This window comes from Triturus cristatus, chromosome 5_2, assembly GCF_964204655.1.
Source record: "Triturus cristatus chromosome 5_2, aTriCri1.1, whole genome shotgun sequence".
NCBI lineage: Eukaryota > Metazoa > Chordata > Amphibia > Caudata > Salamandridae > Triturus > Triturus cristatus.
In genome coordinates, this window is record NC_140588.1 from 233,487,364 (window position 1) to 233,510,789 (window position 23,426).

The following is a 23,426-nucleotide window of genomic DNA, read 5'->3' on the forward strand; positions in this document are numbered from 1 at the left end:
TCTCGTGCGGGCTTCTCCGCCTCGTTCACGCTGCCTGTCTTTTGTGTTTGGTAGGCGTCGTTCGCGGCGGTCTCTATTGCTTGTGTGCCGGGTTGTCTGTGCGTGTCGGTCGTGCGGCTTGATCTCCGTGCGAGTCGGTCTGGTTTTACATGCATTGCATCGTACTGCGCTAATCGTACATCACGGGTACGGGTCGGTCGGGTTGATTCCGGGTTCGTGTCGGTCGGTGAAAATCGCGTCGGTTTTCCGGCCGGATCACTATTTTCCCTCTGGCTCGGTCGTACGGCTTGTATTCCGTACGTGTCGGTTGTAATTCACTCGCGTTGCTACGTACTGCACGGGTCATACGGCGCTGGTCCGTGTCGGTCAGTATTCGGTCCGGGTCCTTGTCGGTCGGTTTGTTTTGCGGCCGGAATCGGAATCAGCCCCTAAGTGTACTTTGTAATACACCTCAGTAAGATTGGTGAACTGTGCTTAATAGACTTCCATGCACTGCAATAGGACACAGGTAATTGAAAGGAAATGATCTACCTATATGTCTGTTTGTTTTCATAACAAGACGTTTGGTGGTTAAGGCCTGCAGCTAGTGGTAGGCAGGCTCAGCTTCACCTCAGATCCAAAGTTAGAACACTCACTTCCTTCTAGATTGGAAGGCAACATCAGGTTCTCCCACCTGCCCTCACAATGGGGAATTTTGTTCTTTACACGGGCAAGTACACTTTTATTTCTTACGCTGTAGATCCTTATCTTTACTGTGCCCCTCTTTACCCACCAACTCCTTTTTGGTTCACTGATAAAATATCACCTCTTGAAATATCGAGATAAAAAAATATCCTGACATTAATATCAATGTAAGAAATATTTTCAACCTATACCTATAACGCCAAGTACAAAAATATCCAAAAATAATATCATTGTCACTAATATCGTTGCATAATTTTTTTTTCAATATATACATTTAAATAGTAATTATTAAATATATTAAATAATAACATTAAAATCCTAAAAAATTGAATATATTTAATATTTATTTAAACAAAAATAACATTAAACTGTTTAAAAAAAGTTAAATACACACCCCCCCTCACATATATATATATATATATATATATATATATATATATATATATATATATATATATATATATATATATATATATATATATATATATATATATATATATATATATATATATATTATTGACATATATCTAGTTGAAAACTATTATTAAACTAATAATTTTAATTTCTAACATAATTAAATAGCTTTTTAAATATTTTAAAAATATACAAAATAAATATATCTCTCTCTATATATATATGGTAGCCACAATCCTGAAATGATCCTTTTCTTGATCCAAAGCAGGTACGGACCACAACGTGGAGAATTTTTTTTTTTCATTTTTGCAGATTTAAATGGGCAAGTGCATATTCCGTTACAAGCAGGTGCCCAGCCTGACACGTTTCGACTGCCCAACGGCAGTCTTGATCATATGACGCGCTAGAACAATCAGTGCATATATATAGTGTCAAACAAAAAAGCACATGAGACACATATTTAAATTAACTCAATCTGGAGTGCAAACATAGAAAGAGACCTGTTTTTTTTAAATAGAAACAAACCAATCATAATAGATTTAGCAAATTACTGATTGCATTTTTTTGTTTGTGCAACCAAATGTAACAATGAAAGCTTAGTGCTCTTTAGTTAATGACTCACAAACAGAAATTGTCCAAATATATACAATTGGATTTAGGATATCTCGAAAATACAACTTCTAGCATAGTGCTAATTTTCGAGTTAAACTAACTAAAATATGTATTGAATACAGGCCTATTGACATCAACATCTTCGCACTCCTAGAATTTATCCGTTAACATCATCAAATAATATTTTTAAAATGTGTAAATTGTGCAATAAAGTGCTAGCGTTAAAGTGCTAAGTTACATGAAAAATATATACAGATGAATTCATAGCAGCTTCTAGCAGACGTCTCTTATATCATCTCATATTCCAATCTCATTTTCCAATCTCTTGACATGCTTAATAGTTGTATATACACAAGTCCCACTCTCCAGATTACTCTGTTTGTAGCATCTATTGAGACAAAAAATATACGTGTTTTTTGATGTTGGCAAACCATTGATTTTACACTTAGTAGCAAAACTTTTTTTCGGTTATCATGTTTTCAAAAGTTATGTTATGAAGAACTGGTGTTATAATAAGTAAAACAAAAACCCCACCAGATAAAAACATCACCACACCAATTCATATATATTGTTAAACCACAATAAAAACCATACATTTAGCAGCCATTAGACTAAAGTGCATACAGTTTCATAAATTAATGATGATAAAATCGATAAAATCCCAGAACACAAAAACCGGTAATAACCTCCACTAAAACCAGATAAAACCTAGGAAAACCCAGACTAAAACCCAGCTGAAGCAGGAATAAAAAACAATTAAAAAGCATACCTGAGATTCATCATTATTACCATTCCCCCAGCAACAGTCATACACAAATTATGCAAATCATCACTGTTGTTGAGGCTATTCGGCATTTTAGTATCGAGTAACATGATAAATTCTGATTCCACTTGTCTCAATCTTTTTTCTCTATTACCCCCGCTGATATTTTTGGGTACTGAGTTGATAACATAATATCTAAGGTCATTAAGATTATTGTTGTGTACTAATTTTAGATGCCGCGCCACAGGATAGTTAGGGTCTAAGTTGACCACCGCTCTAAGATGTTGTAAAATCCTGTTAAAAACTTGCAATTTTGGTGCTTCTTTTACAGTTCACATAATAATAAAAATAGAGGATGCACTTCCTTCCACAGTGATAAGGTGTGCACTTGTATGCGGGGATATTATCATTATAAGAATACACAAACTTATCTGCAATAAAATTAAAGGAAATCACAACTGAGTAATGTCCTGCAAGTTCCCTTGCTTCGAGATTATTTACTAGCTGTGTTTAAAAAAGATATGTCCATCAGTTTGTTTTTTATCCTAAAAAGTCCCATCATGCATTTTCATGTTGCCTGCAAAACCTGGACTGGATTTATTAAAGTACTTAAACTGTGGAACAGCATCACAACACAGTCTTAATTTAAAACCAAAAAGTCACACATTTCTGTCCATTTAGACAAAATTACTCTCAGTTTTGACGCTCTCTGTGTAGTTTTCTTTGCTCCTTCCACATACCTGCGTTTCCGATAACATCTTGCTTTCTCACGCAGAGACGACTCATTAATGGATATCAAATATCCCAATAAAAGGAAGGAGAACTCACTGTGGCGACTTCTTGCTGTTTTAATACTTAAATCCGTGTGTCTGATGTAACTGGTTCCGATAAGCAGTAGTAGGATCCCATGACACCACCGCTTCCTCGGTCAGTGCCGTTTGCGGTGCCCAGCTCCATTGCAAGGGTGGTAATTCCAGGGTGAGGATGTGCTTTTTAGCAGAGGAGTTCCAGTCCCCGCCAAGGGAGCTTTGGCTCCCAGTGTTTGAACCTTTCCCTCTGCACACGCCTTCTCCTCTTCTCCATTGCCTCATCCTCGCATGGGGGCATGCCTATCTCAACATCAAAAATCCAATTTGCGGTAAACTGGCGTGCTGCCAGAATGCTGGTGGTGCTTGAAAAATGGCGCTACCGCATGCGCCAGTTATGTACAAAAAGAATTCCCCAACCTCCATGTGATTGAAGATTCAGCACTCGTTTTCATGAGGTTTGTTCCGTTTATTGCCTCTGTTACATCATACACTCGAACATTACAGGAATATATATATATATATATATAAATATACCACTGCAAAAGCTCCTTCCAGTACCGACGGACCCGTGATGGAGCACACCGGCAATAACAGTAATCTTCTCCCAAGAACGAGATCACGCACTCTCAGAGCCAGGCAAGATCAATGCACAAATCCATTTGTTTTACAATACTCATTTCGGCTGCCCAGCAGCCTCCATCACAGGGGAAAAAAAACACCAATTGCATGTCCTTAAGTCTTGGTGAAGTGACAATAAAGAAGGACTGTTCTAGCGGATAGTCATTTCAGCCATCTGAGAGGGTATGAAATTACACAACTCAGAATGGAAAATGACAGAGATAGACAAGTGGAAAACTGGAAAAAAACAGGAAGAGGGCCAGGCGGCCACCCTCCTGTATAGTTTAAAAAAGAAATACACAAGGCCATGCCCCAGAGGATGGGATTCCCGGGGCTGAAATTGACCTTGGTAGGGGGGCCACGCGGACCCCTTCCCATTTTTTCTAATTTTTTTAACGAAATGGATCAGGCCCTGGGGGATGGGGTCGCCAGGGCCCAAAAAATAGCAAGAGAAGGAAGGGCCACACAGCCCCCCTTCTAAAATTATCAAAACAAATGAAAAGATGGCATATCTCCGGAGGCCCTCCCCCTCCCTGCACCACTCTGCAAACTCACCTCCTGGCGCATTCTGGGTTGGGGGATTAAGTCCCCTTGAATCCTTAGGGTCCTTAAGGGCCAACTAGCCCACCAGGTACCTCCAGTAAGCCCCTCACAGTGAGGTTTGCTGAGAGGTGGTCCGAGTACACACCCCTTTTTACACCACTCTGCAAATGCACCTCTTGGTGTATTGCTGGTGGGCGAAGAGGTCCTCTTGTGTCCTGAGGACCTCAGGAGTAAAGTGGACTTGATACCCCAAGCAGCAGTGCGCCAGGAGGCGCGTTTGCAGAGTGATGTAAAAAGGGGGCATGGCCTCAGACCACTCTCAGCAATCCAGCTATGTGGGGCTTACTGGAGGTAACTGGTGGGCTAGTTGGCACCCAGGGGCCCTCAGTAGGCAAGGGGACTTAATCACCCAACCCAGAGCGCACCAGGAGGTGCATTTGTAGAGCGGTGGACAAAGGGGGAGTGGCCAGTGTCCACCTGTAAGCAATCCCACTATCTGGGGCATACTGGAGGTATCGGGTAGGCTAGTTGGCCTCTAAGGACCCCCAGCAACGAAGGGGACTTAAATTCCCATCCAAGAGCGTGCTGGGGAGCACGTTTGCACACTGGTGCGCAAAGGGTGCGTGGCCTGCTTTGAGAACTTATCAATGCTGCTGTGTGGGACTTACTAGAGATAATAGGAGGGGTAGTTGGCCCCCAAGGACATCTATGGGGGCCAACTACCCCTCCTGTTATGTCCAGTAAGTCCCACACAGTGGAATTGCTAAGAAGGCTTTGGAGGCCACGCCCCTTTCTCCACTACTCTGCAAACGTGCCTTTTGGCATACTATCGGTTGGGGGATGAAGTCCCCTTTACTCTTGAGGGACTTTGGGGGCCAAGAAGCCTGCCTGGTACCATCTGTAAGTCCTACGCAGCGGAATTCCTGAGCGTTAGTTGGAAGCCCAGCCTACTTTCTCCACCACTCTGCAAACGTGATTAAAAGTTAAAGAAGCATTTGTAATGTAATAGGCCTCGCATTTGCAAGAGTTAGAGCTATTGGCGTTGTAAATGTAAAAGTTTTTTACTAATGTTTTTTGGAGTAGAGTGGATGTACCTTGTGTGTAGTGGAATTATGTGGTATGTTGTGCAGTGAAATTATGTGGATAGAAAGTATGTTGTATTTAGTGTAAAGGAATTATGTAGACTGGGATTATGTGTTATGGAGAGTAATTATGTGGTATGGTAGTGTTGTGGAGTGGTAGCCTCAGGCTTATACTTCCTCGTCTTCATAGAAGCTAAACTATGAACTCAATCAGACAAAAGAAGAAGGAATCACTGAGGAGCACTTCTGAACCTAGTCAGAGGTATGAGCAGGGCCACTGGAATTATGCGACTGTTTGGCTGCACCGACTTTTGCACAATTATACATTTTTTGCATTAGCCACAAAATCCATCATTGCAGATTTCAACAACAAAAAAGGTTTGTTTCTAGCTCAAACGGCAAAAACGTTACCAAAAATGCAGCAACAAGTGTTACAGCGTGTTGGAAGGTCCTCTGCAAACCTAGAATGGTCACCTGTTACTTATTGCTAAATGTGGGTGTTAAATTGGCAAGCCACTCTTGCTTCTTTCTGCGCCTCTCTTGTCTCTTTCTGCATTTCTGTTGCTTCTTTCTGCACCTTTCTCTCTTTTTCTGCACTTCTCTTGCCTCTTTCTACAAATCTCTTCTACTTTCTGCACCTCTTTTGCCTCTTTCTGCACCTCTGTTGCCTCTTTCTGCACCTCACTTGCTTCTTTGTACACCCCTCTTGCCTCTTTCTGAACCTTTCTTTCTTCTTTCTGCACCCCTCCTGCCTCTTTCTGCACATCTGTTCCTTCTTTCTGCACTTCTTTTTTTTCCTTCTGCACCTCTCTTGCTTCTTTCTGCACCTCTTGTGCCTCTTTTACACCCCTCTTTCCACACCCCTCTTGCCTCTTTCTGCACCTCTGTTCCTTCTTTCTGCACTTCTTTTGTTTTTTTCTGTACCTTTCACTTCTTTCTGTACCCTTTTGCCTCTTTCTGCACCTGTTTTTTCTTTCTGTATTTCTGTTTCTTTCTCTGCAGCTCTCTTGCTACTTTCTGCTCCCTTTGCCTATGTCTCCACCCATCACCCTCTTTCTGCACCCCTGCCTCTTTCTGCACCTCTGTTCTTTCTTTCTGCACTTCTTTTGTTTCTTGATGCACCCCTGCCCCTTCTTTCTTCAACCCTTGTACCTCTTTCTGTACCCCTCTTCCTTCTTTTTGCACCCCTCTTGCCTCTTTCTGCACCTCTGTTGCATTTTTCTACACCTCTCGCTTCTTTCTGCAGCCCCTCTTGCCTCTTTCCAAACCCCTCTTCTCCATTTCTGCATCTCTGTTGCTTCTTTCTGCACTTCTCTTGGCTCTTTCTCCACATCTCTTCCCTCTTTCTGCACCTCTCTTGCTTCTTTCTGCACCCCTCATGCCTCTTTCACACCCCTCTTCCTGCACCCCTCTTGCTCTTTCTGCCCATCTGTTCCTTCTTTCTGCTCTTCATTTGTTTCTTTCTGCACCTCTCACTTCTTTCTGCTCCTGTTTTGCCTCTTTCTGCACCTCTGTACCTTCTTTCTGCACTTCTTCTGTTTCTTTCTGCAGCTCTCTTGCTTCTTTCTGCATCCCCTTGCCTCTTTCTATACCCATCCACCCTCTTTCTGCACCCCTGTTGCTGCTTCCTGCACCTCTGATCTTTCTTTCTGCATAATTATTTTGTTTCTGTCTGCACATCTCTAGCTTTTTCTGCAGCACCTGTGCCTCTTCTGTACCCCTCTTCCCTCTTTTTGCACCCCTCTTCCCTCTTACTGCACCTCTGTTGCTTCTTTCTGCACCTCACGCTTCTTTCTGAACCCCTCTTGCCTATTTCTGCACCTCTGTTCCTTCTTTCTGTACTTCTTTGATTCTTTCTGCAGCTCTAATGCTTCTTTCTGTACCCCATGCCTCTTTCTCCAACCCTTCCCTCTTTTTGGACCCCTCTTGCCTCTTTCTGCACCTCTGTTGCTTCTTTATGCACTCCTCTTGCTTCTTTCTACACCTCTCTTGCTTCTTTCTGCACCACTCGTGCTTCTTTATGTATCCCTTTCACCTCTTTCTGCACCCCTCTTGCCTCATTCTTGCAACTCTGTTGCTTCTTTCTGTACTTCTTTTGTTTATTTCTGCACTTCTCTTGCTTCTTTCTGAACCCCTTTTGCCTGTTTCTGTACCCCTCTTGCCTCTTCCAGCACCTCTATTCCTTCTTTCTGCACTTCTTTTGTTTTTTTCGGTACCCCCTTGCCTCTTTCTCCACCCATCTACCCTCTTTCTGCACCCCTGTTTTCTCTTTCTGCTCCTGTGTAATTTCTTTCTGCATTCCTCTTGCTTCTTTTTGCACCTCTGTTGCTTCTTTCTACACCTCTTGCTTCTTTCTGTGCCCCTCTTGCCTTTTTCTGAACCCCTCTTCTCCTTTTCTGCATCTCTGTTGCTTCTTTCTGCACTTCTCTTGTCTCTTTCTCCACCCCTCTTCCCTTTTTCTGCACCTCTGTTGCTTCTTTCTGCACCTCTGTTGTTTCTTTCTGCACCCCTCGTGTGTCTTTCACACCCCTCTTCCTGCACCACTCTTGCCTCGTTTTGCACCTCTGTTCCTTCTTTCTGCACCCCTTGCCTCTTTCTACACCCATCCACCCTCTTTCTGCACCCCTGTTGCTGCTTCCTGTACCTCTGTTCTTTCATTCTGCACTTCTTTTGTTTCTTTCTGCACATCTTTTGCTTTTTCTGCAGCACATGTGCCTCTTTCTGTACCTCTCTTCCCTCTTTTTGCACCCCTCTTGCCTCTTTCTGTACCTCTGTTGCTTCTTTCTGCACCTCTCACTTCTTCCTGCACCCTCATTCCTATTTCTGCACTTCTGTTCCTTCTTTCTGCACTTCTTTGATTCTTTCTGCAGCTCTCCTGCTTCTTTCTCCACCCCATTGCCTTCTTTCTGCACCCCTCTTGCGTATTTCTGCACCTCTGTTGCTTCGTTTAGCACTCCTCTTGTTTCTTTCTATAACTCTCTTACTTCTTTCTGCACCACTTGAGCTTCTTTAGGCACCCCTCTTTCCTCTTTCTATACCCCTATTGCCTCTTTCTGCACCTCTGTTCCTTCTTTCTACACTTTTTTTGTTTCTTTGTGCACATCTCTTGCATCTTTCTGCACCCCTCATGCCTCTTTCTCCACCCCTGTTCTCCCTTTTTTGCGTCTCTGTTGCTTCTTTCTGCACTTTTATTGCCTCTTTCTCCACCCCTCATCCCTCTTTCAGCACATCTGTTGCTTCTTTCTGCACTTCTCTTGCTTCTTTCTGCAACTCTTTCCTTTCTTTCTGCAACTCTTGTGCCTCTTTCTGTACCCCTCTTCCCTCTATCAGTACCCCTCTTGCCTCTTTCTTCACTTTTGTTCCTTCTTTCTGCACTTCTTTTGTATCTTTCTGCAACTCTCTTGCTTCGTTCTGCATGCCTCTTTGTTCTTTTTGCACCCCTCGTGCCTCTTTCACACCCCTCTTCCATCTTTTGGCACCCCTCTTGCCTCTTTCTGCACCTCTGTTCCTTCTTTCTGTACTTCTTTTGTTTCTTTCTACACCTCTCTTCTTTCTTACTGTATCCCTCTTGCCTCATTCTTCACCCCACGTCCCCCTTTTTGCATCTCTGTTGCTTCTTTCTGCATTTCTCAGCTTCTTTCTGCATCTCTTGTGCCGCTTTCAGCAACCCTCATCGCTCTTTCTCCAACCCTCTTCCCTCTTTCTGCACCTCTGTTCCTTCTTTCTGCACTTCTTTTGATTCTTTCTGCACCTCTCAGTTTTTCTGCACCCCTTTTATCGTGTTTTTGCACCCCTCTTCCCTCTTTCTGCACCCCTCTTGCCTCTTTCTGCACCTCTGTTCCTCCTTTCTGTACTACTTCTGTTTCTTTCTGCAGCTCTCTTGCTATTTTCGGCACCCCCTTGCCTCTTTCTCCTCTAATCCACCCCCTTTCTGCACCCCTGTTGCCTTTTTCTGACCCTCTTTTCTTTTGTTCTGCACTTCTTTTGTTTATTTCTGCACATCTCTTGTTTCTTTCTGCACCCCAATTCCTTTTTCTGCACCCCTTCCCTCTTTATGCACTCCTCTTGCCTCTTTATGCACCTCTGTTGCTTCTTTCTGCACTCCTCTTGCTTCTTTCTGTAGTGCTTGTGCCTCTTTCACACCCTTCTTCCCTCTTTGTGCACCCCTCTTGCCTCTTTCTGCACCTCTGTTCCTTCTTTCTGCTCTTCCTTTGTTTCCTTCTGTACCTCTCTTGCGTCTTTCTGCACCACTCTTGCCACTTTCTCCACCCTTTTCCCCCTTTTTGCATCTCTGTTGCTTCCTTCTGCACTTCTTTTGCTTCTTTGTGGACCTCTGTCCCTTCTTTCTGCAACCTGTGTGCCTCTTTCTGCACCCCCCTTCCTTCTTTCTGTATCCCTCTTGCCTCTTTCTGCACCTTTGTTCCTTCTTTCTGTACTTCTTTTGTTTCTTTCTGCAACTCTCTTGCTTCTTTCTGCACGCATCTGTGTTCTTTCTGCACCCCTGGTGCCTATTTCACACCCCTCTTCCCGCACCCCTCTTACTTCTTTCTGCACCTCTGTTCCTTCTGTCAGGCAACCATACACTCTCTTACCTTGTCTTGCGCGTGCCTAGTTGTGGTTTCACAGAGACGCAATGGTCCAACTTCCCAAATCCCTATACAATAACCTGTGATATGAATCACAAGCAAGTTATATAATAGAATTAGGGGAGGAGGGCCAGATACTGGACGCTGATGGCTCTTGCTGTCAACCTGCGAGGCAACAAGGGAAGGAATCTCAGTACACCCTTTCTGACTGTATATATGAACATCTATGGAACAGTCTACTACTAATTTTAGAATGTGTCGCAAAAATTCCAAAGCCTACCTGCGGACTGCAGCTGTAGGGCCTAACATCCCAGTATGTCTTGATAGCACTTAGTTCACAGAACAGGAGATGGATGGTGTGTCTGTCCTTGTGTGAGAATATCAGCAAGCTAAAAAAGAAACACTAGCATAAATACAACTGGACCGTTGAAAGCCTTAGAGCGACACTCTACTTGATTGTGGAGAAACTCTCACTTACTTGGATGATGACTTGTTTATCCTTGTGTCCTGTTCCTATTAGTTTTGAAAAAATAAAAATGTAGCTACATGGAGTTTACCTTCAATATACAATTTAACAAGAGGTTCTGCACACAAAGTGTACTCATAATTAATCCTGTGTAATTCTCAATAACACAAAGTGTAAACAAGCAATACCGTGCAATTCTCAATATAACAGGTAACAGGATTCTATACACTGAACATAGTTAAAAGCACTACTTGTGCAAATCACAATTCACTATGCAAAGCGCAATTTGCTATGTCCAAAAACAAAGTGTTCAAAATTCAACAATATTTCTTTATATTGTAGGAAGTCCAAAAACTAGTCTTTGATTAGCCGTAAATTTCTTGTGAGAAGTGCCAAAGATGTAATATTTACTTATATTCTGTTTCTCTTTTCTCTGTAGGTCCTGCCATTGCCAAGTCTCCAGAAGATGAAGAAGTTGTCCTTTCTTTGGCCGGAATTGCCAAAATCCGCTTTGCTGCAATCAGGTAAGTGAAGATATTCCAGAAACAGATCCTTTCTCTAACGTGAACGGAAGGCTAAGTGCCTTCTTGAAGAAGGGTGTGGCCTTTTATAGTCAGGCCACACCCAAACTGTCTGCCACGCTCGTTCACGTTGTTCACGTCCTAGCGTGATGATGCGAGCGGTCAAAATTACTCTGATGCCGGCACAAACAGGTTTTTTGCCGAGCCCGGGGCCGTGAATGTTGCAATACTTGTTTGCGCTATTTCTTTGATGCACCTGATAACTACATCCATTCTAACAATGTAGCAAGAGTGTATTTAACGGATCACAAAGGCATTATCATAAGTATCAGATACGTAAAGCATTATGTTATTCTCAATAAAACACAACACACAATCTAAGGAGTGCTGGTGCCCGAGACAGGAGTGGGTTTTAAATTATAAACAAGTTCACGATGCCCAAAGTGCGTCGTTGTGCATGCATGTGGTTTCATGTGAAGCACTTGCTACATTCATGACAGTACTCCCCTCTTAAGAGCTTCCCTAAAACCATTGGAATAGGTTTTGTTGAGTAATGGACGTGAAAAGCTTTCACTAATCGAGAAGCGGTCTTTAAATGTGCTAAAGGTTCCCAGGAACGCTCCTCTGGGCCATAGCCTTTCCAATCCACAAAACAAAATAATTTGCCACAAATTCTTTTGGCATCTAAGATTGGCTTAACTTCAAATTCTGAGACACCCTCTATTTCTATGGAAGAAGGGGGCTTTGTAACACGTGTTTTGGGGTTATAAGGTTTTAATAAAGACACGTGAATGACTGGATGGATTCAATATTGTTATGGGAGTGTCAATTTTATACTCACAGGATTTAGTATTTTTTCTACAGCAAATGGTCCAATAAACCGAGAACTACATTTCTTATTTCCCTTCATTTGTACATTTTTTGTGGCTAGCCAAACTTTGTCCCCTATGGCATAGGAAGGGGGAGCAGAACGATGTTTATCTGCAGCAGTCTTTTGACTTTCTTTTCCCTTAGCTAGTTGAAACTGAGCATCTTGATGAATAGAAGTTAGCTTAGTGATATAATTCTGTATGGATGGAACTAAATTGGGTGACACCCCATGATCAGGAATATGTTTTGGATGGTACCCATAATTGCAAAAGAACGGTGACACATTGATAGATGAATGTTTCACATTATTATATGCAAATTCCAATGCCCATAAAATATCTGACCATTCTTCATTATGGTCCCTTAACATGCATCATAAATACTGTTCGATAGTCTGATTGGTGCGCTCCATTAAACCATCCGTTTGTGGGTGATAACTTGATGACAAACGCACTTCCATATTCAATGATTTACTTAAATTTTGCCAAACATGTGAAAGTAATTGGGGGTCTCTATCTGAAATTACAACAGATGGGATGCCATGTAAACTTATTATATTTCCCATTAAGATCTGTGCTAATTCCATGGTGGAGGGAAGTCGCTTTAAAGGAATAAAATGTGCCATACGAGTGAACTGATCTACTACAATCAAAATGGTAGCAAAACCGTGCTTGGTCGGTGGAAGTTCTACTATGAAATCAAGAGAGATTGTGTGCCAAGGTTGGGGTGGGATTGGCAGGGGTTGTAAAAAACTACTAGGGGCTTGATGTTGTGGTTTATTTTGGATACACACACTACAGGTTTCAACAAAATCTTTGATATTATTGAACATGGAAGGCCACCAAAATGTTCTCTTGATTACTTGATACGTTTTCATAATGCCAGGGTGAGCAGACAAAAGAGTGTCATGATGTAATTGCAGGATTGATTTTTGAATAACTGTTGATGGTACTACAATTTTATCATTCATAAAAAGAAGATTTTCTTTCCATTGCAGAGATGGATATCTTCTTTTCCACTCATCTTTATCTTTTGTCTTGAATTCATTTTGAAGGTCTGCTATGACATCATAGGTTGTGAGACCGACTTGAAAACAAGACATGGGTAGAATAGGCTGTACATTATTGGTGTTTTCAAGATCATTTTCTTTCTCACCGATACGTGATAGAGCATCCGCTTTATGATTCTCTTTCCCTGGTCGAAAGGTGATAACAAAATTGTAATCATTAAAAAATAACGTCCATCGGAGTTGTCTGGCCGATAGAGCTTTGACTGATTGCAAAGATTGTAAATTTCTATGATTGGTGTAAATAGTGATCGGATGACGTCCACCCAACAAGTAATGGCGCCATTCCTCATAAAACAGCCTTAATTGCCAATAATTCTTTATCCGTGAAAGCATAATTTTGCTCTGCTGCCGATAGTTTTCTTGAGTAATAGGCTATAGGGTGCATTTGACCTGTGTTTTTGTTTATCTGTGACAATATTCCTCCCAGAGCGAATTGAGAAGCATCAGCCTCTACTATGAATGGAAGTGAAGTGTAGGAATGACTTAACATTGGCGCCAATGTAAACATACTTTTAAGAGTCTGAAAAGCTTTCTCCGCCCCAGTCCATTCAAATTTACCGCCCTTACGAAGGAGTTTTGTGACGGGAGTTATAGTGTGAGAAAAGTTCTGAATAAAACACCGATAAAAAGTGGCAAAGCCTAAAAAACTTTGAACCCGTTTTACAGAAGTGGGACTGGGCCAGGTGCTTACTGCCTCAATTTTCTTTGGATCCATTTCAATTCCAAAGGGCTAATGACATATCCTAAAACATCTATTTTAGAGACATGAAACATGCTTTTTTCCAATTTAACATATAATGAGTTTTGTAGCAATTTTTGAAGGATGGCGCGTACTTGTTTAACATGTTCAGATTCAGAATTGGAATATATAAGGATGTCATCTATATAGACAACACAACAAACATCAATAAATTTGTGTAAAACCTAATTTATAAAAAATTGGAAAGCAGCAGGAGCATTACAGAGTCCGAAGGTCATTACTTGGTTTTCAAAAAGGCCGAATTTTGTGAAAAATGCAGTTTTCCATTCATCGCCTTCTTGAACTCTTACAAGATGATATGCTCCACGCAAGTCCAATTTGGTATAAATGGTTGCTTGTTTAATTTGGTCCAATAACGTAGGAATCAGTGGTAAAGGGTATCGATTTTTTACCATCTTATTATTTAAGGCTCTATAATTGATGCACGAGTGAAATTCCCCCCTCTTTTTGGTATACAAAATAAAGGGGATGAAACCGGAGACTTAGAGTGCTGGATAAAACCATTTGGAAGATATTCATTCAAATAGGTTCGCAAATATTTATTTTCTTTTTCTGTGAGTGCGTAAATCCGGATGCAAGGTAAAGTTGCACCAGGGACCAGAACTATTCTGCAATCAAAATCCCTATGTGGAGGCAGGGTATTAGCTCTCTTTTTATCAAACACGTCTATTAAATCAACATACTCTGTTGGAACACCTTCGAGAAGTAGAATACTCTGTAGTTCTTTAGGAAAATCATAGCCTTGCACAATGTCCTCATTAGTTTGATATTGGAATCATTGAGTGTGACACTGGGATGAATTAAATGTTACTGTTTTCTGTACCCAATCAATACTAGGATTATAACACGTTAACCATGGAATTCCCAAAATGAGTCGAAATTGTGGTGCGTCTATTATGTCAAATGTGATACGTTCACTATGAGAGGGGGAACATTGCATTTTCAAAATATCAGTTTGTTTCTGTGTAGGCCCTGAAGTAAGTTCCTTCCCATCCACTGCATGCCCTATTTCGGGATGACTCTTGGCCTCAGTGCATAACCCTAAAGTGCACACAAATTGAGTATCAATGAAGTTCCCGGTGGCTCTGGAATCAATTAACGCGTCCACCATCCAAGAATGAGCAGGTTTTATCAGTAGGTGTGAGTTTTACTGGAATACAAAGATGTCGAAAAACTACTGTCTGGAATGTGGAGGGCAAATTAAAATAGGTACTCGACAAACTGACCTCGTCTTTTATCGAGTGTACTAGTTTTCCGGTAGGGTTTGTACCATGGCTACTTCAGATGTTTTTGTTTTATTTTTATTGGGACATGTCGGGCACTCTTTAGCAAAATGCCCTGTCTTGCCACAATAAAGACACTGATTTAGTTTCCTTCTCTTATCTTTTTCTTCCTTTTTAAGCGGTCCTCTTATTGTACCGATTTGCATGGGTTCTCCTAGATCTGTTTTATTGACCACTTCTTTGTTAATGGAACTTTTATCTTTGAACAATAAAAGCTTGTGTTCTGTTTTCTCACGTTCTCCTTTACGTTCTAACAAACGGTGGTTTAATTTTACAACTAGATCGATAAACTCGCTGCAGTCATCTGGAGGATCTACAATCTGTGTCACCATGCCCTTTAATTCGTCTTTCAATCCTCTATGAAAGAGGGATACTCTTTTTTCTTGAGGCCAATTAATTTCTAAAACTAGGCAATTAAACACTGAAATATTGTAAAGTAAGTCAGATGAACCTTGTTTTAAATTAAGTAGCTCAATATATGCAGACTGTACAAAGACGTGTTTAGCGAATAATTGTTTCATAGTATGTTTAAACCATCTGAAATCATACAGTAAAGGATCATCATGTTTCACTAAAGGAACTGACCAAAGTGCTGCGTCACCTACTAAATATGATAAGATAAAGGCTACGTTTGATGTATCATCAGGGAATGCTGTGGGTTTCGCAATGAAATGAAGGTGACATTGGTTCATAAAAATTGTAAATTTGTTACAATCACCATAAAACCACTCTGGTTGTGCTAATGGCACGGACACGGGAGAGACAACTTGAATTTGAGTTGTATCACCAGAAGTTGAAGGTGAGGATTAAATATGGAAACTAGAAGGCTTAAGAATAGGCTTTTGTACTGCTCTTTGTTGAGTTGACAAGTCTCTACGTAACGCCGCATGTTCAGCTTTTATGTCTGTTAAGATGGCAGCTATATCCTGTAGAGAAATTTGCAGAGTCGCATCCTTTGCATCTGGGTGAAACAGTGACCGTGGGCTTAGCCTTGTGTCAGGCAACCACGCACTCTCTTACCTTGTCTTGCACGTGCGTAGTTGTGGTTTCACAGATACGCAATGAGCCAACCTCCCAAATCCCTATACTATAATCTGTGATATGAACACAAGCAAGTTATATAATGGAATTAGGGGAGGAGGCCGGATACTGGATGCTGATGGCTTTTGCTGTCGACCTGCGAGGGAACAAGGGAAGGAATCTCAGTAAACCCTTCCTGACTGTATATACGGACATCTATGGAACAGTCTACTACTAATTCTAGAATGTGTCGCATTAATTCCAAAGCCTACCAGTGAACTGTAGCTGTAGGGTCTAACGTCCCAGTATGTCTTGATAGCACTTAGTTGGCAGAACAGGAGATGGATGGTGTGTCTGTCCTTGTGTGAGAATATCGGCAAGCTAAAAAAAGAAACACTAGCATAAATACAACTGGACCGTTGAAAGCCTAAGAGCGACACTCCACTTGATTGTGGAGAAACTCTAACTTACTTGGATGATGACTTCTTAATCCTTGTGTCCTCTTCGTATTAGTTTTGAAAATATAAAAACATAGGTACATCGAGTTTAACTTCAATATACGATTTAACAAGAGGTCCTGCACTCAAAGTGTACTCAAAAGTAATCCTGTGTAATTCTCGAAAACACAAAGTGTAAGCAAGCAACACCATGCAATTCTCAATATAACAGGTAACAGGATTCTATGCACTGAACGTAGTTAAAAGCACTACTTGTGCAAATCACAATTCACAATGCAAACCGCAATTCACTATGTCCAAAAACAAAGTGTTCAAAATTCAACAATATTTCTTTATATTGTAGGAAGTCCAAAGATGTAATATTTACTTATATTCTATTTCTCTTTTCTCTGTAGGTCCTGCCATCGCCAAGTCTCCAGAAGATGAAGAAGATGTCCTTTCTTTGGCCGGAATTGCCGAAATCCACTGCGCTGCAATCAGGTAAGTGGAGATGTTAGAGAAACAGATCCTTTCTCTAAAATGAACGGAAGGCTAAGCGCCTTCTATAAGAAGGGTGTGGCCTTTTATAGTTAGGCCACACCAAAACTGTCTGCCACACTCGTTCACGCCGTTCACGTCCTAGCGTGATGATGCGAGCGGTCAAAATTAATCCGATGCCGACATGAACAGCTGTTTTGCCGGGGCCGTGAATGTTGCAATACTTATTCGCACTATTCCTTTGAAGCACCTGATAACTACAACCATTCTAACAATGTAGCAGGAGTGTATTTAAAGGATCACAAAGGCATTATCATAAGTATCAGATACGTAAAGCATTATGGTATTCTCAATAAAACACACAATCTAAGGAGTGCTGGTGCACGGGACAGGGGTCGGTTTTAAATTATAAACAAATTGCGTCATTGTGCATGCATGTGTTTTCATGTGAATCACTTGCTACATTCATGACACCTTCTTTCTGCACTTCTTTTGTTTCTTTCTGCACCTTTCTTGTTTCTTTCTGTATCCCTCTTGCCTCTTTCTCCACCCCACGTCCCCCTTTCTGCATCGTTGTTGCTTCTTTCTGCATTTCTAAGCTTCTTTCTGCATCTCTCATGCCTCTTTCTGCACCCCTCTTTCTGCACCTCTCTTGCTTCTTTCTGCACTTCTCTTGTCTCTCTCTACAACCCTCTCCCCTCCTTCTGCACCCCTGTTGCTTCTTTCTGCACCTCTGTTGCTTCTTTTGACACCACTTGTGCCTCTTATACACCACTCTTCCCGTACCCCTCTTGCCTCCTGCTGCACCTCTATTCCTTCTTTGTGCACTTCTTTTGTTTCTTTCTTTCTGCACCTCTAGCTTGTTTCTGCACCCCTTGTGCCTGTTTCTGTACCCCTCTTCACTCTTTCTGCAGCCCTCTTGCCTCTTTCTGCACCTCTGTTCCTTCTTTCTGCACTTCTTTTTTTTCTTTCTGCACCTCTAGCTTGTTTCTGCACCTTTTTTACCTGTTTCTGCACCCCTCTTTTCTCTTTCAACACCTTTGTTCCTTTTTTCTGTAAGTCTTTTCTTTCTTTCTGCAGCTCTCATGCTTCTTTCTGTACCCACTTGCCTCGTGCTGTACCGCTCTTCCCACTTTCTGTACCCCTGTTGCCTTTTCTGCACCTCTGTTCCTTCTTTCTGCACTTTTTTGTTTCTTTCAGCATGTCTCTTGCTTCTTTCTGTACCCCTCATGCCTCTTTCTGTACCCCTCTTCCCTCGTTTTCAACCCCTCTTGCCTCTTTCTGCACCTCTGTTCCTTCTTTCTGACACTCTGTTCTTTCTTTCTGCACTTCCTTTGTTTCTTTCTGCACATCTCTTATTTCTTTCTGTACCCCTCGTTCCTCTTTCTGTACCCTACCCTCTTTTTTCACTCCTCTTGCCTCTTTCTGCACCTCTGTTGCTTCTTTCTGCCCTCCTCTTGCTTCTTTCTGCATCTCTCGTGCCTCTTTCTGCACCCCTCATCCCTGTTTATGCACTCCTCTTGCCTCTTTCTGTACCTTTGTTCCTTCTTTCTGCACTTCTTTTGTTCCTTTCTGTACCTCTCTTGCGTCTTTCTGCACCCCTCTTGCCACGTTCTCTACCCCTGTTCCCCCTTTTTGCATCTCTGTTCCTTCCTTCTGCACTTCTCTTGCCTCTTTCTCCACACCTCATCCCTCTTTTGGCACCTCTCTTGCTTCTTTCTGCACTTTTCTTGCTTCTTTCTGCACCTCCATCCCTTCTTTCTGCAACCCTTGTGCCTTTTTCTGCACGCCTCTTCCTTCTTTCTGTACAGCTCTCTTCCCTCTTTCTGCACCCAGTTGCCTCTTTCTGCACCTCTGTTCCTTCTTTCTGCACTTCTTTTGTTTCTTTCTTTCTGCACCTCTAGCATGTTTCTGCACCCCTTGTGCCTGTTTCTGTACCCCTCTTCACTCTTTCTGCAGCCCTCTTGCCTCTTTCTGCACCTCTGTTCCTTCTTTCTGCACTTCTTTTTTTTCTTTCTGCACCTCTAGCTTGTTTCCGCACCTTTTTTGCCTGTTTCTGCACCCCTCTTTTCTCTTTCAACACCTTTGTTCCTTTTTTCTGTACTTCTTTTCTTTCTTTCTGCAGCTCTCATGCTTCTTTTTGTACCCACTTGCCTCATGCTGTACCGCTCTTCCCCCTTTCTGCACCCCTGTTGCCTTTTCTGCACCTCTGTTCCTTCTTTCTGCACTTCTTTTGTTTCTTTCAGCATGTCTCTTGCTTCTTTCTGTACCCCTTGTGCCTCTTTCTGTACCCCTCTTCCCTCTTTTTCAACCCCTCTTGCCTCTTTCTGCACCTCTGTTCCTTCTTTCTGACCCTCTGTTCTTTCTTTCTGCACTTCCTTTGTTTCTTTCTGCACATCTCTTGTTTCTTTCTGTACCCCTCGTTCCTCTTTCTGTACCCCACCCTCTTTTTTACTCCTCTTGCCTCTTTCTGCACCTCTGTTGCTTCTTTCTGCACTCCTCTTGCTTCTTTCTGCATCTCTCGTGCCTCTTTCTGCACCCCTCATCCCTGTTTATGCACTCCTCTTGCCTCTTTCTGTACCTTTGTTCCTTCTTTATGCACTTCTTTTGTTCCTTTCTGTACCTCTCTTGCGTCTTTCTGCACCCCTCTTGCCACCTTCTCTACCCCTGTTCCCCCTTTTTGCATCTCTGTTCCTTCCTTCTGCACTTCTCCTGCCTTTCTCCACACCTCATCCCTCTTTTGGCACCTCTCTTGCTTCTTTCTGCACTTTTCTTGCTTCTTTCTGCACCTCCATCCCTTCTTTCTGCAACCCTTGTGCCTTTTTCTGCACCCCTCTTCCTTCTTTCTGTACAGCTCTCTTCCCTCTATCTGCACCCAGTTGCCTCTTTCTGCACCTCTGTTCCTTCTTTCTGCACCTCTTTTATTTCTTTTGGCACGTCTATTGCTTTCTTCTGTACCCCTCTTGCCTCTTTCACACCCCTCTTCCCTATTTTGGCACCACTCTTGCCTCTTTCTGCACCTATGTTCTTTCTTTCTGCACTTCTTTTGTTTTTTTCTGTACCTTTTTTTATTTCTTTCTGTATCCCTCTTGCATCTTTTGCCACCCCACATCCACCTTTCTGCATCTTTGTTGCTTCTTTCTGCATATCTCATGCCTCTTTCTGCACCCCGCATCGCTCTTTCTGCACTCCTCTTGCCTCTTTCTGTACCTCTGTTCCTTCTTTCTGCAATTAATTTGTTTCTTTCGGCACCTCTCTTGCTTCTTTCTGCACTTCTATTGTCTCTTTCTCAACCCTCTTCCCTCTTTCTGCACCTCTGTTGCTTCTTTCTGCACCTCTGTTGCTTCTTTTGACACCCCTTGTGCCTCTTATACACCACTCTCCCTGTACCCCTCTTGCCTCCTGCTGCACCTCTGTTCCTTCTTTGTGCACTTCTTTTGTTACTTTCAGCACCTCTCACTTTTTTCTGCACACCTTTTACCTTTTTTGCACCCCTCTTCACTCTTCACATCTGTTCCTTCTTTCTGCAATACTTGTGTTTGTTTTTGCAGCTCTTTTGCTTCTTTCTGCACCCCACTTGCCTCTAACTCCACCCCTGTTCCCCCATTTTGCATCTCTCCTGCTTCCTTCTGCACTTCTTTTGCCTCTTTCTTCACCCCTAATCTTTCTTTCGGCACCTCTGTTGCTTCTTTCTGCACTTCTCTTGCTTCTTTATGCACCTCTGTCCCTTCTTTCTGCACTCCTCTTGCCTCTTTCTGTACCTCTGTTCCTTCTTTCTGCAACTCTTTTGTATCATTCTGCACCTCTATTGCTTCTTTCTGCACTTCCCTTTTCTCTTTCTCTAACCCTCTTCCCTCTTTCTGCACCTCTGTTGCTTCTTTCTGCACTTCTTTCCTTTCTTTCTGCACCTCTAGTTTTTTCTGCAACCCTTGTGCCTGTTTCTGCACCCCTCGTCCCTCTTTCTGCAGCCCCCTTGCCTCTTTCTGCACCTCTGTTCGTTCTTTCTGGACCTCTAGCTTGTTTCTGCACCCCTTTTGCCTGTTTCTGCACCCCTCTTTTCTCTTTCAACACCTTTGTTCCTTTTTTCTGCACTTCTATTCTTTCTTTCTGCAGCTCTCATGCTTCTTGCTGTACCCACTTGCCTCGTTCTGCACTGCTCTTCCCCCTTTCTGCACCCCTGTTTCCTTTTCTGTACCTCTGTTCCTTCTTTCTGCACTTCTTTTGTTTCTTTCAGCATGTCTCTTGCTTCTTTCTGTACCCCTTGTGCCTCTTTCTGTATCCCCCTTCCCTCTTTTTCAACCCCTCTTGCCTATTTCTGCACCTCTGTTCCTTCTTTCTGCACTTCTTTTGTTTCTTTCTGCACCTCTTTTGTTTCTTTCTGTATCCCTCTTGCCTCTTTCTCTACCCCACGTCCCCCTTTCTGCATCTCTGTTGCTTCTTTATGCATTTCTCAGCTTCTTTCTGCATCTACTGTGCCTCTTTCTGCACCCCTCATCCCTCTTTATGCACTCCTCTTGCCTCTTTCTGTACCTCTGTTCCTTCTTTCTACAATTCTTTTGTTTCTTTCTGCACATCTCTTGCTTCTTTCTGCACTTCCCTTGTCTCTTTCTCCAACCCTCTTCCCTCTTTCTGCACCTCTGTTACTTCTTTTGGCACCCCTTGTGCATCTTTCACACCACTCTTCCCGTACCCCTCGTGCCTCTTTCTGCACCCCTTATCCCTGTTTATGCACTCCTCTTGCCTCTTTCTGTACCTTTGTTCCTTCTTTCTGCACTTCTTTTGTTTCTCTAACCCTCTTCCCTCTTTCTGCACCTCTGTTGCTTCTTTCTGCATTTCTTTTCTTTCTTTCTTTCTGCACCTCTAGCTTGTTTCTGCACCCCTAGTGCCTGTTTCTGTACACCTCTTCACTATTTCTGCAGCCCTCTTGCCTCTTTCTGCACCTCTGTTCCTTCTCTCTGCACTTCTTTTTTCTTTCTGCACCTCTAGCTTGTTTCTGCACCCCTTTTGCCTGTTTCTGCACCCCACTTTTCTCTTTCAACACCTTTGTTCCTTTTTTCTGCACTTCTTTTCTTTCTTTCTGCAGCTCTCATGCTTCTTTCTGTACCCACTTGCCTCGTTCTGCACCGCTCGTCCCCCTTTCTGCACCCCTGTTGCCTTTTCTGCACCTCTGTTCCTTCTTTCTGCTCTTCTTTTGTTTCTTTCAGCATGTCTCTTGCTTCTTTCTGTATCCCTCGTGCCTCTTTCTGTACCCCTCTTCCCTCTTTTTCAACCCCTCTTGCCTATTTCTGCACCTCTGTTCCTTCTTTATGCACTTCTTTTGTTTCATTCTGCACCTCTTTTGTTTCTTTCTGTATCCCTCTTGCCTCTTTCTCCACCCCACGTCCCCCTTTCTGCATCTTTGTTGCTTCTTTCTGCATTTCTCAGCTTCTTTCTGCATCTCTCATGCCACTTTCTGCACCCCTCTTTCTGCACTCCTCTTGCCTCTTTCTGTACCTTTGTTCCCTCGTTCTGCACTTCTTTTGTTTCTTTCTGAACCTCTCTTGCTTCTTTCTGCACTTCTCTTGTCTCTCTACAACCCTCTCCCCTCCTTCTGCACCCCTGTTGCCTCTTTCAGACCCTCTGTTCTTTCTTTCTGCACTTCCTTTGTTTCTTGGTGCACATCTCTTGTTTTTTTCTGCACCCCTCATTCCTCTTTCTGTACCCCACCCTCTTTTTTCACCCCTCTTGCCTCTTTCTGCACATCTTTTGCTTCTTTCTGTACTCCTCTTGCTTCTTTCTGCCTCTCTCGTGCCTCTTTCTGCACCCCTCGTCCCTGTTTATGCACTCCTCTTGCCTCTTTCTGTACCTTTGTTCCTTCTTTCTGCACTTCCTTTGTTTCTTGGTGCACATCTCTTGTTTTTTTCTGCACCCCTCATTCCTCTTTCTGTACCCCACCCTCTTTTTTCACCCCTCTTGCCTCTTTCTGCACATCTTTTGCTTCTTTCTGTACTCCTCTTGCTTCTTTCTGCCTCTCTCGTGCCTCTTTCTGCACCCCTCGTCCCTGTTTATGCACTCCTCTTGCCTCTTTCTGTACCTTTGTTCCTTCTTTCTGCACTTCTTTTGTTTCTTTCTGTACCTCTCTTGCATCTTTCTGCACCCCTCTTGCCTCCTTCTCCACACCTCATCCCTCTTTTGGCACCTCTGTTGCTTCTTTCTGCATTTCTCAGTTTCTTTCTGCATATCTCGTGCCTCTTTCTGCACCCCTCATCCCTCTTTCTGCACTCCTCTTGCCTCTTTCTGTACCTCTGTTCCTTCTTTCTGCAATTATTTTGTTTCTTTCTGGACCTCTCTTGCTTCTATCTGCACCTCTATTGTCTCTTTCTCCAACCCTCTTCCCTCTTTCTGCACCTCT

General features: G+C 42.7%; 1 protein-coding gene and 1 long non-coding RNA gene across 4 annotated transcripts in view; both read left to right on the top strand.

Annotated features, from left to right (window-relative positions):
- The window catches only part of LOC146822830 (uncharacterized), a 182,907-nt gene extending 165,924 nt beyond the window's left edge, over positions 1–16,983 (top strand). Inside the window, exons 2-3 of the long non-coding RNA XR_014961841.1 lie at positions 11,017–11,101; positions 16,954–16,983. This is a non-coding gene — a long non-coding RNA (uncharacterized LOC146822830). The remainder of the gene's footprint in view (positions 1–11,016; positions 11,102–16,953) is intronic.
- Position 16,984: 1 nt separating this feature from the next.
- The window catches only part of LOC146822831 (uncharacterized), a 355,568-nt gene continuing 349,126 nt past the window's right edge, over positions 16,985–23,426 (top strand). For all 3 annotated transcript variants that reach the window (XR_014961843.1, XR_014961842.1, XM_085606591.1), the window contains exon 1: positions 16,985–17,038. The gene's annotated coding sequence lies outside the window, so the exon portion shown is untranslated. The remainder of the gene's footprint in view (positions 17,039–23,426) is intronic.